The following is a 17905-nucleotide window of genomic DNA, read 5'->3' as shown; positions in this document are numbered from 1 at the left end:
GTCTCCCCTCCTCCTCAGTGGCCAACCACATGGCTAATTAATATTCACTGCACTGTGGTGACTCATGGTGGGACTGTAGTGTTGTCCGGATCATGGACGAATCGTTCATTTGATCAGGATCTTTTTTGTGAGTCGAATCATCCGGATCATCACAATGAAGAAACAAGAACATACAGAATGTACAGTGCAGGGAAAGTCCTGTCCTGCTAGTCATTTCACCCAGTCTGCTTCCCTAGTAAAATGATTCAAATGATTCGGTTCAAATATCTGGATCTTTTCAATGATCCGATTCAAATGATCCGAATCCTTAAAAAGACCCGGACTTCCTATCACTATCCTGGAGCAGCTGCTTTGAGAGCTGCATAACGCAGCTCAATCTGACGTCCAACTTCAACACCACCATGCGTTGCGTTAGGGGCACGTTATGCGACCTTAACGTCCCCTAAAACGCAACGTCTTGGTGGAAAAGTAGACTTAATGTTAGGGTAAGCGTGAGGTAAGGGTTAATGTTAGAGTTGGCGTTAGGATAGAGTTAATGTTAGGGTTAGCGACAGGTAAGGATTATTGTTAGGGTTAGCGTGGGGGTAGAGTTAATGTTAGGGTTTGCGTGAGAGTAGAGTTAATGTTAGGGTTAGCATGAGGTATGGTTTAATGTTAAGATTTGCGTGAGGGTAGAGTAAATATTAGGGTTAGCATGAGGTATGGGTTAATGTTCGGGTTAGCAAGGGAGTAGGGTTAATACCTCGCAATTTCATGAGACATGCTGTATTCTTCCAAGTCTCATTCCGACTCTTCAGTTTATCAGATCGCTGCTCTCCCAGAATTTGTGTATTTACTGCTATCCTTATCTAATGGTTCTATGGGTGGAGGTGTTACCCGGCTTACACAGCTCGGAGTCCATAACTCAGTTTTATTATTTACATAAAATCACCTGTTCTGCAGACCTCTGTTTGCCTCCCCACTCTGTTGGTAACCTTATTTCACCTCTCTGGTGCCTCTGGATGTGGCTGTGCTCCAGGCAACTCTGTCCAGACCACCCCAAAAGAGTCATCAAACAAGCCCTCATAATTGTACAGATTATGTAACTGGGCTGAAGATCAAAGCTGAAGCTGATCTTGTGGCCTACTAAACAAATAATATAACAGCAGTGTGTGATGCTGGGCTCCTCTGGGCCTTGCTTTATAATGATACAAGGCCAGTGATAGATAAATAGTGTCTGGTTGGTGGAGAGTAACACAGAGGTTAATGTTCTTCAGGTGGTGAAAAAGGATTCTTGAAGCACATTGACCATTCATCACTAATGCTTTAATGTCAACACACACAGACGTTAATGGGGGCTACACAGCAGTAGTAGATATGGTAAATGTCAGTTCCCTTACATATTCTTGGCATGCCGTGTTTATCCCGGTTCACACTCCAGATCTAAGCGTGCTGAAAGATCTTTCTATAAAGATTAGAGAATTCCTAGAAAATACACGAAGGCTGCAACCTGAAATCTGGCGCATCCCGCTTGAAAGCCAAGCGATATTTCATTTGCTAATCCATTACTGGTTAAAGGGGCAACTGCTTCAACTAGAGAAGATCTAAATTTCTCTATGTGATTAAAGTACTTTACTTCGGCTCCAAGCTTTAATAAAGAGCAAAACTAAACACAAAATTGTCTTCTTAGACAGTTTTAGTCAATGGTTTGCTAATTCTGGCAGTTAATTTTTGTGCATTTAATCCATTAGCAACTTCAATAGAGTTACCTCGTTTGAGATTAGTGCACTGCTTTTAACCTCAGTCGGTAGAACTCGTTGTGCTGTAAATTCTTGGAATGATTTGATCTCTCTCTACTAGCAGAAAATATAGAGAGTGGCGGTCTAGGGCAGCATCCCCCGACCAGTACATACACTGGACACTGGTGCTTCTTATGGTTCCAAAAATACAGTATATCAATACAAAGGAAAAGGAATGGTTTGCTAATGACTACCACTATTCAAAGCACTTATACATGTGATCACTGATCACTACAGCACCAATACAAAAGCTAATGCAGTGGGTGGAGGACCTTGTGGGACCCTCACACCTAAACACCCTTGTGCAGTCGTAACCTCTGCAACCCTATTGCTATGCCACTGTGTACATACCGAAAAAGTGCACTTAAAGAGGACCTGTTAGGTATAAGCTCTCAGAGACAAAAAATACATATATCAGTAGCTAAATACTGGCTGTACTTACATTACATATGCATTTCACTGTCCACGTTTGGATTTCACTGAATTTTTATATAGTATATGCAGAGATTGATGCTCCTGACAGCTCATGGCAGATTCCATGTTTGACTGTCTTGTCTGAAGCCAATTGTGATGTCATATCCTCCCTTACCCTGCTTCCTGATTAATTATTCATTAGCTCTCCCAAGTCCCAGCCCTCAGACACTCCTACCAGTCTCTGGTCTTATGCTCTGTACACAAGATGCGTTTTCCCGTTTGATCCGCGGGTCGATCGGGATCGATTCGATTATTTCCAACATGCCCGATTCGGATTTAGATCGTTCCTGCCGTCGATTTGCATGTTAATTATGCCAAATCGACGTCAGGAACGATCGAAATCCGAATCGAGTATGTTGGAAATAATCTAATCGATCCCGATCGACCCGCGGATCGAGCGGGAAAACGCATCGGGTGTATTAGGCATAACGGGGGCAATATGCCTGTCAATATGTCTGTCACTCAGCGGGGAGCGATCATGTCGGGGGGGGGGGGAGGGGGTATTGCGTGCGATCTCGCTGTCAGTTGGGGTGGGGGGAGCCGTGCGAGCGATTGCGTCGTCAGTCGCGGGGGGGGGGGGGGGGGGGGTGCGGGTGGTTGTGAAGTCAGTCGTTCTGCGGGCGATGGTTGCAAAGTCAGTCGTTTTGCGGCCGCGATTGCGAAGTCGTCGTTTTGCTTGCGATTGCGATGTCGGTCGTTTTGCGGCCGATTGCAATGTCGGTCGTTTTGCTTGCGATTGCGATGTTGGTCGTTTTGCTTGCGATGCCGGTCGTTTTCGGGCGATTGCGAAGTCAGTCGTTTTGCTTGCGATTGCGATGTCGGTCGTTTTGCGGGCGATTGTGATGTCGGTCGTTTTGTGGGCGATTGCGATGTTGGTCGTTTTGCGGGCGATTGCTATGTCGGTCGTTTTGCTTGCGATTGCAAAGCCAGTCGTTTTGCAGGCGATTGCGATGTCGGTCGTTTTGCGGGCGATTGCGAAGTCAGTCGTATTGCTTGCGATTGCAAAGTCAGTCGTTTTGCGGTCGATTGCGAAGTCAGTCGTTTTGCGGCCGATTGCGAAGTCAGTCGGGGTGCCGTGCGGGGAAGGGAGGGGGGATGGGTGCTGGCAGGGGGGCGCGGCTGTCACTCCCGGGGTGTGGGGTATGTGCTGCCGATCGCGGGTGCCACTCGCGGGGCGGGGGGTGGGGGGGGGGTTGGGTGCCGCCGATCGCGGCTGTCACTCGCGGGGGGTGGTGTTGCGGTGATCGCGGGCGTCTCTCGGGGGGGTTGTCGGTGCTGTCACTCGCGGGGGGTGTTGTGCGGTGATCGTGGGTGTCACTTCTCCGTGGGGGGGGGGGGGGGGGATTGGTAGGGTGATGGTGCGGTGCCTCCGATCGCGGGTGTCACTCGCGGGGGGGGAGGGGGGCGCCGATCTCGGGTGTCACTCGCGGGGGGGGGGGGGCTGGGTGCCGCCGATCGTGGGTGTCACTCGCGGCGGGGTGTGCCGCCGATCGTGGCTGTCACTCGGGGTGTCTGGGTGGGGAAGGAAGGAGAGAGGGAGCAGCCAACGAGGCTGCAGCAGGTGATTAGGGCGGGATAGGGAAATGAAGGGGTGGTGCAGGGAGGGCAGTAGAGAGGAAGAGAACCTTCCCATCATGCTCTGCAGGCTGCAGGCCTTCTTAGTCTTATGCGGCCTCCTTAAACAGCCTGGAGATAAGGAAGGCTGCTATTCAGCCAACAATAAAGTAAGAGAGCTTTTTAACTTCAGTATTGATATTTGGCTTCCTTCCACACTGTTTAACACAGGGGAACATAGATTAAAATTAGTTGTTTTTGCCTGACAGTTACTCTTTAAAGTAAGTCCGAAGTCTTAAAAAAATCCTCTTTTTATTTGACATTTATGTTATGCAGTATGGGCATAGCTAAAACGCAGCATTCCCGCGGCAGAACGATGTAATCAAACCCCCCAAATCCCTGGGGCAAAATTCGGGGATCACTTCTTGGTAGAGGCAGAGCTTTGTGCAGTAGCTCTGCCTCTACTCATGTCAATCTCTGTGGATCTCCGACCTGCTCCCACCCCTCTCAGTCTTCTTTCACTGAGAGGGGCGGGGAGAGGCGGAGAATGACGCAACTAGAGGCAGAGCTGTAGAGCAAAGCTCTGCCTCCCCCGGGGCAGCAAAATGACCTGGAAAGTTGTGGAATTTTGCCCCGGGGATTTGGGGGGTTTAATTACATCGTTCTGTCGCAGGAATGCAGAGTTTTAGCATGCCCATACTGCTTAACATAAATAGCAAATAAAAAGAGGATTTTTTTTTAAGGCTTCAGACTCTCTTTAACCACTTCAAACAAGAGTGCCTGTTTCTGTCCAAACCACTCTTTCTGGTCCATTACAGAGATTCACAAAACTGTCCCTGCAGAGTTCAGGCCAAAGTCACAGAAAACCATAGCAAATCAACTGACACATCAATATCTGCTGATGTGTGCTAGACCAATGCCAGTTACATCACTTGGTAGGCATTCCCCAGTGTTTAGAAAGCATGCAGTGTCAAAGTACTGAGTAACTTATAAAAGGCAGTCAGCTCCCATTTTTGTGCTTTCCACAATGATTAATAGAGCAGGAAACCTTGCTGCTACAAAACAAAGATGAAGAAACTGTTAGAGCTTAAATTACGTACACACACATATGTACATCACGTACATTACCGGTGGGGCCAGAAAGTGTGTACAAATGACCCCAAGAATTCTGGCTTCCCTGTAGCAATCTGCCAGTTGGATAACTGTCCTTAATCAGTTTTGTTCCCGTGGGAGCTTTAAAAAAGTGTACCAGAGGTGATGTGACATGATGAGATAAACATGTGTATGTACAATACAAAACATTCATAACCAGGCTGTTTTACTTGTTTTATTTTGCTGCCTGAAAGAGTTCATTTTTGAGCCTGGAAGCGACAGCTTCTGTCTTGTCGGTACCTTGTCGGGAATATAGTGAACCTCACTGAAAAGCAAATTACAGCCATAAAAGTTTCCCTGGCAGAATACAACTTCTGAGGGCAGGGAGAGATAGAATACATAAACTATTGACCTTGTTCTAATTCTGGGACACTTAATAGGCTGCCACTGATTAGAGACGGTAAAACATTCAAACTACTTTGTAAATGCTTAAATATAAAACAAAACCATGGGATATTAACCCCTGCGGGACCGGCTGCTTAACCCCCCTTAAGGACCAGGCATTTTACATGCGGGGGGAGTGCGCGTTTCGGGGGAGGGGGGGGGGGTCAGGCAGCCGGATCCCTACTGTGGGCACTTAGGTATGGTCCCTCCTGGGTGACCAGGTGTCCCCCGTATTGCTGGCAGCCTTTACTCACCTCCCAGGCTCCAGCGATGAGCAGCTGGGGACACCTCTGCTCTCGCTGGCTTCACGGCTCATACTGACGCTAAGTCCTGGGTCTCGGCTTGATGACATCATCAAGCAGAGACCCGGCACTTGGAGTCAATACAGCAGGGATGCCGGCCAGAGCAGAGGGGAGCGCCGATCGTCCAGAGAAAGGCAGGAAGGTGAGTGAATCCTCTTCTTTCCCCCCTACTGCCACAGCTCTGTAAGTGATCACTATGATCCACCGGCGATCATAGTGATGGCTGCTGATCACTGAGGGGAGATGTCAGCTGTCATATGACAGCTTAATCTCCCCTCGCCGGTGCGCACGATCACGGCGGGATGGTTCATTAGTGCGGACGTTGAATCAAACGTTGAATCAACGTCCAGTCAGGGCGGCAGTACCACCTGCTGGACGTAGATTCAAACTACGTCGGTCCCCAAAAGGTTAAAAAATAATTTTTAGGAGTAGGAGGATAAATATAATTGTTTATCTTATTAGTTTATTTTCACCCCAGGCTCTTTTCAAAGGAAGTTCCAGCACAGTGTTGCTGCTCATGTGTATCCACCCTCTCCTCTCCATTAGTCAAGAGCTAAATTGCACATCTTAACGAGCAACCTCATTTTAAAGGTGCCCATTAACAATCCAATTTCGCAATCGATCAACTGTCCAATCAAATTGTTGCAATCGACCAGAAATTATTGCTTACGGTAACTCACATTAATAACACCTGCCATATTATTTTTATGTTTTTCAGGTTTCTTTTGTTAAGCTAATCAGCAGTGCTAATCAGGTGTTAAAATTACACTCCATTCCTTTCTTAACAGAGTAGCAGTCACCTGTAAGGATTCCGTAAAGCACAGTGTGCTAAAAGTTGCTCTGAGGCACATGCATGAAATAAAGGCGCCTGGAAAAAGGGGGTGCAGGGATTGCCGCTAGTAAAATATTGCTACAACTGGCGATATTCTACTACTGAAATTAGATAGGAAAATATCGGTAATATTTACTGATATTTTACTATGGCTAAATCTAACCCTACTCTCACACAGAACCCTCCCATGGTAGTGCCTAACCCTAAGATCCCCCCCCCCCCCCCCAGTGGTGCCTGACCCTTAGGACCACCCCTGGTCATGCCTAAACCTAACCCCCTCTGGTGGTACCTAACCCTTAGAACCTTCGTGCCTAAACCTAAATTGCTCTCTTAAAACTATTCCCCCTTTTCCACAAAGCCGCGATATCCGGCTATGAAGATAAAATTGGGTTCCCAGAAGCGCCTGATTAGTGGCAAGAGGGGTCATTTGTTGCGGAGAGGCTTTGCAGAAGCTTTGTCATGCGGATAAATACATTGCGACATTGCCTTCATAGCCGCATATTTGCGGTAAAAATTGTGCGCACTGAGGCGTCGCTAACAGCCGCCGCCATGCACCCAAATTTCCAATCAATGCCGCTAAAAGAATCTTTTATCATAGGCGCCTATGGCGACGCTGTGTTTTCTGTAAGGGCCCCTGCTCCCGTTTTTCCTGCTTCGCTCTGTGACACCCCCCCTTCAGGAGTCACCCTAGGCATCTGCTTGGTATGCCTATCCCTAAAAACAGCCCTGAAGCCCACTTGAGGCTGGAAGCACACTAGGCAGTGCAGAAAAACCTGTGTTTTCTGCACTGTGCTTTTATTATTTTTTTCAGTGCGTTTGTATTTTGCATTTTTCAATATTTTCCCCTTATACATGGAGTAAAATACAGTATCATAGTTAAAAAAATAATGCATCAAAAATGCATGTAAAAATTCAGCATCCTCTGTGTCTCCATTGAGATACATTATGTGCAATTTACATTTGTTTTTGAAAATCATGCAGCAAGTTGCTTGTGTGTTTGTAAAACGCACACATATGGATTTTTACATGTGCCCATAAACTTTCATTATCAGCAAAAATGCTAGTTTTTTCCGCAATGCTAGGGATTCTGCCTAGTGTGTTCCTAGCTTGAACCTTGCCTATGTTCACTTTTTTTTTTTTACTTGGAAGCAGAATGAACCAGATTGTATATCACACTGACATGGCTACTATGCAAACTTTAGAAATCAAATTTAATACCTAAACCGGAAAGTAAAAATATTAGAAATTGGGAAAGTTTTATATGCCATTGCTACTACACATACAAGTAATTATCTCTTGAGTTTATTTCAGTTCAGGATTCCTTTAACTTCCATATGATTATTCCTCACTTTGTTATCCCCTTTTCTGTTAACTTATGGAGCCAAATGCAATTAACTTTTTCTCCTGAGTTATCTCCTAGAAGATAATTTTCATCTCTTTAAAATAACCTTTCAGAATTTTATATTTGTAAATGTATTCAAATGTTGATGAAAAAGCACTATTAAAATGATTTTGAGTATTTTCGTGCTTGCTGCGTGCTGGTGCTTTTAAATGCATTGAATGACACCGTGTGAAAATATCACCTAAGAGAAAAGTCAGGAGAAAAAGGGAATTGCATATGGGCACGCCATATGCAATTAAGTGGCATCTTTATGCCCCCTTTGTACCTCATGCCCCCTTGTGCCTGTTGTCTCCCTGTGTCCTCAGTGGCTGCCACCACCGCATCGCATCCATGGGGACCCCCGTCCCTGCTACCATTTCCTTAGGGGTTCCCATGGATGCGGGGTGCCCTGATATAACGTTCGCTATTGCTGTGGGGAGAAGGGGGGAGTAAGGCTTCAGCTGGAGGGAGTAAAGATGGCCCCTGCCAGCGAACAGAATTCTCTCCATTTACCTTTTATTTTATAAAGTTCACTGAAATCAGCACTTGGGCCGTGCTAGTATTTATCTACTTATATATGTCGTTTTTTTTATCTGGCATAGTATGGCTGACAGCTCCTCTTTGAATATGTTATTTTGTCTTTCCCTTTACTCTCCTCTTTAATTGTTACTTAACTTTTGTCAAGTTTTATATTTTTTTGTGCCACATTAAAAAGATTTAAAAACAAAAATACAGTGTTTTCAAAATTGTCTATAAAATGCGTTTTAAACCACCATCAAGTCAGAAAATACTCAAAATAATTAATAACTTTTTCAATGACTTTTTGGTATTGGTTTTTTCAGTTGCAAAGTGATGAAACGTTATTTTAAGAGATGATAAGACAATTATCTTTTGGGAGAAAATACAGGAGAAAAAGTTAATTGCATATTGGCCTATGAGTTGTCAGAGGGGCAAAGGAGAAAAACGATCACATGGAGTCAGTAAAAGGCTTGACTTGAAGTGGCAGAGAGCTGTCTACGACCCATTGGTTGGACACTGCTAACGGGGGAACGCGGGGACCGTAGGAGGAACAGGAAGGCTCTATAGAACCCAGAGCCTTCCCTCTCCTTAGGTGAGTATCCTTTTTGTTTTTTTTAAAATATGCTTCAGACTCCCTTTAACTTACCTAGGGCTTCTCCTAGGCATACATGCAAAAATGACACTGGGAAATTTGGGCGTAGGGTGAAGCCAAAAAACAGCTCACCCTGTTTCTGCCAAAGTCCCGGCTGTGTTTATTACTATTCCCCCTTTCAGGCAGCCATGGACTCAGGGGCAAGACATAATTTGGCTGCCAGTTATTGCTGACAGCCGAATTACGCTGTTTTAAAAGTAATTTGGGCTCCTTTGGGGTCTTTTTACGGCACCCAAATTACTGTCTGAATGCTGCTATAGCAGTAATTAACATTATGGCCTATGGCATAATGTGGAGCGCCCAAATTTCCCAGCGCTATGTTGCACAGTTTCGTCTTCTAGCTCCTAGTAGTCAGCCAGTCGCGGGCTACAGCGCATGAGCTAGGGTTGCCAGGTGTCCGGTTTTACACCGGACAGTCCGGTTTTTGGCCGCTGTGTCCTGTCCAAAAAGGCATGTTAAACCGGACAATTAAGATGTCCGGTTTTATGCCTTTTGCCACTTGCCGCCACCCGTCCGCCAGCACTGTGCGACCGCTGATTCGCTGCCTGGCTGTCAGTCAAAGGCACAGCCAGCCAGCTTACGCGGCGTAAGTTACGCCAGCTTAAGTACCGCCCCCGAGCCCGCGCTTCCCGACGTTGCTACGGCAACGCCAACGCTGCGTTGCCAACGCACGCATGACGTGCGTCACTCACGTCATTTGCAATGCGATTCTGCATCTGCGAAGGAAGCAAGGTAAGGTCAGGAGTCTGGAGATATGGTGAGTGAGTGACCCATAATTCTCTGGTTGTATTTCCGCTCTTTGTGTGCATTGGCTCCGCTCTATCTCCCCTCCGTATAGTCCAGGCGTGACTTTCAATCTCATTCAATCTCGCCTGAGCCCGCTGCTTACTATACTTTACACTTGAATTCATACTATTGTACAACGCAATTTATACTGTTATATTTGTTATATTTGCTCAAAATGTGTACATACATGTATGCGCAGATTTATATTTTAACTTTATGCCTATGTATGTCCACTTTATTGTTCTCAATAAAAAATTTTGGTGGAAAAAAAAAAAATAAATTTAAAACTTCCCGCAAGAAATCGACCACTTCACTGTGCAAAAACGCCATAAATGCATTGCATTATTTGCATAGTTTTCCAGTTTTGTAATAGTTTTCTGCTCTGTCTCTTATTATGTGCATTTACTGGTGAAAAGCGGTCTCTTATTATGTGCATTTACTGGTGAAAAGTGGTCTCTTATGTGCATGTACTGGTGAGGACAGTTAGTGACATGGCTATGTACTTTGTAATGTGCTGCAGAAGATGTCAGTGCGATATAAATACTGTAAAAAACATTTTTTTAAAAGCCCATTGCTTAGCCCCACTCTACATAAAAGTGCGCTTCTGACTCCGCCCCTAACTCCACCCCCTGTCCGGTTTTCTCCATCAGCCGACCTGGCAACCCTAGCATGAGCGGACTCAGGCTGATTGTGCCTCAATTGTGCTCTCTTAGTCTGCAGCGATCGGCACATGCGCAATTGCAATTCTCCATACTGCGCAAAGGTGTGCGTTGCCCGAGGCTGTGTATGCAGTTTTTGGAGGGGCAAAGAAGCTGAAGGGAGAAGAGTGGAAAGACACTGAGGGACAAGGGTGGCTACATGGGGCTGGGAGAAGCGCCAGGCAAGTTAAACTGGGGACGTTACTGTCACTTTAGGTTCCCTCTCTCCACCAAATAACACCAGAGTATCCAGGACTGTAGATTAGCAGTACACGTACCCTGCGCTGAGATGCTCCCTGGAGTGCTGCAGTACTCTTCAGTCTTCAGATCAGTCTCCAGCGCAGGTTATCAGGAGCTGTGTGAGATCTGTCTGTCTCTGCATCCAACTGGCATCATCTCCCAGCCTCCGCAGGCTAAATGAGCCCATGGTTCACTGAGAGAGAAGGGGCTGTGCTGATTAGCCGGGCGTACCTTCCAATGTTTTCTTTGATAAATGCGTGTGTTTAAATTCGTTATGTACTTTGCATTCCAGGGAAACACTCCCTGTAGGCACTGGGAAAGACTTGCCAATCTCTGAAATGCCTGGCTGACAAATTACTCTGGGAGTTTAATTATTACTGGAAACTGAGCTGTACACAAGGGATTGCATACAGGGCTGACGTTCAGCCACTCTGCTGCTGCTGCTAACTCCAGCTTTCTACAGCACCTAAACTATTATTTCAGGTCTTCTTTATATTGCTCAGACAGATACAGTAGATAGAATGCTGGGTAGACAGATATTATTAAACTTTATTTGTAAAGGACACCCAAGGTGATATAAACTAATAAAATAAATCATCTACTGTATATAAATATATATATATATATAATAGGCTATGTGCCTCAACCTCCAAACAAGAAGAAGAAGTAGCGCCCTGCCCCCAGGGCCGGTACAAGCAAGAAGAAGGGTCTGGTCCAAGCAAGAAGAAGTAGCGCCCTGCCCCCAGGGGCGGTCCTAGACTTGCCGCCGAGCTGGAGGGGGTAGCGGGCAGGAAGGGGGTATTGGGCACAGCGGCGGGGAGCGGGGTCGGACCCCCCACCTGGGTCCCCCATCTGCGCTCCCCCTCCAGCTTAAGTTCAGCAGCAGCCGCCGCTATTAGTAAGAGGCAGTGGACGGGGATGACTCACCTCTTCTGAGTTCCAGCGTGCGTTCCACTGTCGTCACTTCCTGCAATGCCGTCTACTTACAATACAGTGGGGGGCATTGCAGGAAGTGACGACAGTGGAATGCATGCTGGAACGCGGAAGAGGTGAGTCATTCCTGCCCGCTGCCTCTTACTAATAGTGGCGGCTGCTGCTGCTGAGCTTAAGCTGGAGGGGGAGCACAGATGGGGGACCCAGGTGAAGGGGGGGGGGTCTGACCCCCCTCCCCGCCGCTTAAGCTAGAGGGGGAGTGCAGATGGGGGACCCAGGGGAGATGGGGGGGGGGGGTCCGACTCCCCCTCCCCGCAGCTTAAGCTGGAGGGGGAGCGCAGATGGGGGACCCAGGTGAGGGAGGGGGGGTCCCCCATCTGCGCCCAATACCCCTTCCTGCCCGCTACCCTCTTATGCGGTGTATGCTAGTTCAGGGGTCCCCAACCTTTTCCGGCCTGGGGACCACTTATTCTCCGGGGGGGCGGTTATTGCACGCGTGACCTAGTGGACAGTGTCGTGCGCAGTGGGTTACGGGGGGAGGGGCTGGGGTGCGGCGGAATAGCTAGCATAGTTGCCCCAGTATAGGGAGTTTAGTTGCCCCAGTATGGCTAGTATAGTTACCCCAGTGTAGCTAGTATAGTGCTCCAGTATATCTAGTATTGTGACCAGTATAGCTAGTATAGTCCCAGTATGGGTAGGTAGTGCCCTAGTATAGCGCCCAGTATAGCTAATATAGTGTCCAGTATGGGTAGGTAGTACCCCAGTATAGCTAGTAAAGTGCCCAGTATAGTGCCCCAGTATGGCTAGTAAAGTACCCAGCATGGCTAGGCTAGTATAGTTACCCCAGTATAGCTAGTATAGTGCCCCAGTATGGCTAGTATAGTGCCCAGCATGGCTAGTATAGTGCCCAGCATGGCTAGTATAGTGCCCCAGTATGGCTAGTACAGTGCCCCAGCATGGCTAGTATAGTGCCCCAGCATGGCTAGTATAGTGCCCAGCATGGCTAGTATAGTGCCCAGCATGGCTAGTATAGTGCCCCAGTATGGCTAGTATAGTGCCCAGCATGGCTAGTATAGTGCCCAGCATGGCTAGTATAGTGCCCCAGTATGGCTAGTATAGTGCCCAGCATGGCTAGTATAGTGCCCAGCATGGCTAGTATAGTGCCCCAGTATGGCTAGTATAGTGCCCCAGCATGGCTAGTATAGTGCCCAGCATGGCTAGTATAGTGCCCCACAGCATAGCTAGTATAGTGCCCAGCATGGCTAGTATAGTGCCCAGCATGGCTAGTATAGTGCCCCAGTATGGCTAGTATAGTGCCCAGCATGGCTAGTATAGTGCCCCAGTATGGCTAGTATAGTGCCCAGCATGGCTAGTATAGTGCCCAGCATGGCTAGTATAGTGCCCCAGTATGGCTAGTATAGTGCCCAGCATGGCTAGTATAGTGCCCCAGTATGGCTAGTATAGTGCCCAGCATGGCTAGTATAGTGCCCAGCATGGCTAGTATAGTGCCCCAGTATGGCTAGTATAGTGCCCCAGCATGGCTAGTATAGTGCCCAGCATGGCTAGTATAGTGCCCCACAGCATAGCTAGTATAGTGCCCAACATGGCTGGTATAGTGCCCCAGTATGGCTAGTATAGTGCCCCACAGCATAGCTAGTATAGTGCCCAGCATGGCTAGTATAGTGCCCCAGTATGGCTAGTATAGTGCCCCAGTATGGCTAGTATAGTGCCGCACAACATCAGAATCAGAATCTTTTATTTCGCCAAGTACAACGGGGGTTGTACCCGGAATTGTTTTTGGCTCATACAGGGTCGGTGATGGTACAAACACATACATGCGAACTACAACACATACAATCATATACAGTATAGTACAAAGTAAACGTATACCTATGTGTACATACGGCACATAACTGTGGGGAAGTCTGGAGGGCTATGTGAGGGGAGCAGCCTGCCGACTACCGACGGCGCTCGCACAGCTCTGCAGCAGTTCCAGATGCCCCGCAGTGTGTCCTGGAAAAGAGTGGATAGAGAAAGAGACAGCAAGAAGGGATAGCTAAGAGAGAATGAGGAAAGAAAGAGAGAACCAAAGCAAGAGGTGAGAGACAGAGGCAGAGAGTCCCTTAGGGCTGCCGATCAAGATCACGCCTGGGTACAGTCCAACAAACAGTCCCAATCAGTCCGATGGTGGTTGCAGGCAGAGGGGACCCGGTGCTTCAGGGAGCAAAAAAGAGCCTGTGGCTGCAGAGGCCGATGGAGCTGGTGGCTGAACTGGTGGAGGAGGGACTGGCAGCCGAGTGGCCTGGCCACTAGGAGCCCAGAAGTGGGTGGCTAATCCCTCCAGGAGACAGAGATGGGGGCACAGCGAGGATATCAGGCTCACCTGGGTAGGGCAGCGGTGATGTGCCACCAGGGATTGATGAGATATCCCCTGCGGCCTGGACAGATGTGGAGGAGCCCTGCATGTGCCCGAGTGGCTTCCTGGCAGCTGCGGTGGTGGATCGGGGGTAGGGCGAAGTAGAGCAGTGCTTGGGCCTATGGTCCCTCCACGTGGGTGGCGGCGGCCGCTCAGCTGCTGGTGCAATCACGCCTCACCAGTCAGTGCCCCAGCATGGCTAGTATAGTGCCCCAGTATGGATAGTATAGTGCCCCAGTAAGGCTAGTATAGTGCCCAGCATGGCTAGTATAGTGCCCAGCATGCGTAGGTGGTGCCCCCGTGGCCGCTGCTTCTGTTACCTTATGAGCGGGCGGCCGCTTCCGGATTCCCCCAGGCGCCGCTCTCCTTCATGCAGTACTATCTCCTCCTATAACAGCAGCGCGTCTTGCGTCTGCTGGAAGGAGGGAAGGAGGCGGGGCAGCGGCTTCCTGTAGCGGCGATATGCATCGCTGCTACCATGGGAACCGCTGCCCCGCCTCCTTCCCTCCTTACAGCAGACGCAAGACGCTGGAGGGGAGAGCGGAGGCCTGGCGCAGAATGGAACTGGGCCCTGGGACCTAAGAGACATCTAGGGGCTGGAAGAAGCCCCAATTGAGTGAAACTATTATTTTTTAGATCATCACATGTAAAGTATCTTTTAGGCTCGCTGCACACTGCATGCGATTCCGATTCCACTTTTTTTTTTTAAATTCTTTTTATTGAATTTTATTAACATGACAAACTAGCCAAAGATTGACTCACTCACAGGTGAGTCCACACACAAAAAAACAACAACTCATAGTACAACACATGGTACAAAACTAGAAACAATCCCGATTCCGCTTTTTAATCGTTTTTTACATCCAATTCCGATTTTTAATCTTTATTGCATGCTGCATTTTTTGATCCGTTTTTCTGTTGAATGTATTCAGGGAAAATCGGAATTGAAAATGGGAATGGGAATCGTAAAACGGATTTGCAGTGTGCAGGGAGCCTTAAGCTGGTTTCAGACTAGAAATCAGCGTTAGATGTGCAATCGGATGATTGCATCGCAACATAACATTAAAAATAGCTTTTAGACCGTCCCAAACAGAAGCTTTTTGTGTGTCACTAAACAACCATTTAAGTATCTCAATATTTGAGCTTTGTTCCATTTCAGAGAAATGCACTACTTACCGCTATCAGGAAGATAGCAGGGCTGGAAATAGTTTTGAAAATTGTCCATAGAGGAGAACAAAAGTAACTCAGTGCTGTTATTCTCTGCAGTCTTCAGAAACCTTGAATATATTATACAGTATATGGAAATGTATTTCAAGGTGTCCATTAATGGTACAATCTCCCAAACCGTACGATCGATCGGATCCGGTAATGTTAATGGTGTCGATCGATGACGAACGGTCGTTCTATCAACCATTCTGTCAGGCTATGTTCACAGTGGGATGTTATGGAGCAACTTTAGGGAGATATTGCAACATAGAACGACACACTGCAATGATAAGTCTATGCAATGTTCACGGTGCGATGTTAGCAATGCGGTGTATGGTGTTGTTTTATGGTAACGCACTGCTGCAGTGAGTTACTGCTAAACGCACACGTTAACAGGCACAGGGAAGCATACTTTTTATTGTCTGCATGCTTCACTGTACCTTTTTGTTCTGTTGCATTGTAATAGAGGAACACAACGCAACATCACTCTGTGAATCTGGCCTCAATCTGAATTTCAGAACAATTCTTTTAGTCTGATCGGATTTCTTGTTGTTTTCCACTCCATTGGTCGGCCAGAACGATTATTTCCGATCAATCAGACTAATCAAAACAGGCGATCGATCGTTCGAGAAACTGGATTGTTAATGGACACCTTAAAGGGAACACAAGTTGTAGGGTTGCCTGGTAGTCCTCCGGATCTTGTGTCTAATACTATTAGCCATAGACCCTGAACAAGCATGCAGCAGATCAAGTGTTCTGACTCAGCTTTTACTGGATTAGTCATATGCTTGTTCCAGGGTTTGACTCAGACACTACTTATGCTAGAAGGTCAACAGGGCTGCCAGGCAACTGGCATTTTTTACAAGGAAATAAGTATGGCAGCCTTCCTATCTCTCTTACCTCGGATATCCTTTTAGAAACCAGAATTGGAGTGACATTATCATCACATTATGAGCAGGAGAGCGCTGTATTGCCTCCCCGTCCTAATCCTCCAGTAAATGGGGCTATTGATGTCCAGGACGGGCTATATTTTTGAGGAGTAGTTCTTTCCTGCCTGGTTACCAGCTTCCCGGCCCTGTGTCTGCTGGGGAAGCTTTATACCGACTGACAAGTCTGTGGGAAAACGCAGCGAGACAAAGAGATAATCCCGTCTAGTGGACTTAAATCTTCCCATTAAAAAAAAGCTAATTACAAACTTTCTTGCCCATTCAGCCTTGAAGAACCCGGGGGAGGGGCTGTGCTTTAGTTTTAACTCATATGAAAGCCATGTTTATATTAGCAGTGATTAAAAAAAATCAGGAAATGTGTCAGTTAGGAATGGGGGGAAAGGGGGGGTGGGGTGTTTGGAGAGGCAGCATACGTGCAAATACATCAGCCCTAGAAAATAAACCCTTCTTCAGGAACATGCTCCACTCATCTTCTCTTCAGCCAGAAATCATAATCATTGTGGGTTTAACAAAGCGTCAAATACTTGAATTTAAAGGAGAACCCCACTTTTACTGCAAAATTGCTCTAAGCATAAATCTGCAGTAACTGCAGTAAATAGCTTGGCATTTTTTCTCCGAGGAGAGAGGGTAGGTGGAGCCAGGCGCCGGAAGTGGAGTGATGCGGGGTCTTCTGGACGGCTTTGTGGGACAAGACACCGCAGCTAAATATAACTTTTCATTAAAGGACACCCGAAGCGAAAATGAACAAATGAAATAAACATTTGTGTCTATCTTCCTTCTCCTATGACTTTTTAAGATGTTCCACAGTTTTATTTTATGTTTACATCTACTTTTTAAGTTTTAACTATTTTATTGTTTTTGCTCAATAACACATTCATTGAAGTATGCCAGAGCTAAAATCTATGAACTATTGATCCTTTTTATCTCTTTCCTTCTCTCAGAAGCCATTTTCTGCTAGGAAAGTGTTTTATAGTTGGAATTTCTTATCAGTGAGGGTCACACTGTAGTCACTTCCTATCTGAGTCAGGACTGAGTCAGCCACTTACATACCTTATATTTAACTCTTTCAGGCAGAGAAAGAAAACAATGAACCCAGCATAGTTATTTGTGTGCTAGGCACTGTACATACCCATGTCTATCTCATCAAGTCACATCTCACTTCGGTTATCCTTTAAAGCAGCTCTGCAGGATTTTGTATTTTAGGATGGAGATCCCAGTGCTGGTCGTAATGGAGAAAGCTACGCTTACGGATCATTACGCGTAATTTTACGCTATTACGCATTACGAAATTACGCTTACGGCATAGACATTCAATTTCGGTACATGTCTGTAATTACGCATAGCACTTACGCAATTACGCGTAAGTATACCGTAATTCAGGTTATTACGTTATAGGCTTACGCGTAAAATCCTACTAGCAATTAATGCGTAAGGTCATGCTGCCAAGCGGAAAAGTTGACGCATGGATCAATGTTAGGTAGCCGCCGACTTTAAGGGTTAATAGCAAAGCCCCCTTAAGTGCTAAGAGCCTCAAATTTGAAGAATATATTAAGGAGATCAGAAGGAATAAGAGGAAAAATTTTTTTTCAAAAAGACCTTATAGTTTTTGAGAAAATCGATGTTAAAGTTTCAAAGAAAAAATATATACATT

General features: G+C 46.7%; 1 protein-coding gene across 3 annotated transcripts in view; it reads right to left on the bottom strand.

Annotated features, from left to right (window-relative positions):
• EPCIP (exosomal polycystin 1 interacting protein) overlaps window positions 1–17905 on the bottom strand; it is a 68772-nt gene that overhangs the window by 29294 nt on the left and 21573 nt on the right. Inside the window, exon 1 of one of the 3 annotated variants that reach the window (XM_068266090.1) lies at window positions 16208–16394. The exons of 1 other annotated variant lie outside the window; for it this stretch is intronic. The gene's annotated coding sequence lies outside the window, so the exon portion shown is untranslated. Of the gene's footprint in view, window positions 1–10790; window positions 11043–16207; window positions 16395–17905 lie in introns of those variants that run through there. One more of the 3 variants, XM_068266087.1, reaches the window with a different exon arrangement.

This window comes from Hyperolius riggenbachi, chromosome 2, assembly GCF_040937935.1.
Source record: "Hyperolius riggenbachi isolate aHypRig1 chromosome 2, aHypRig1.pri, whole genome shotgun sequence".
In the NCBI taxonomy this organism is placed as follows: Eukaryota; Metazoa; Chordata; class Amphibia; order Anura; family Hyperoliidae; genus Hyperolius; species Hyperolius riggenbachi.
This window is presented reverse-complemented; position numbering and strand designations above follow the sequence as displayed.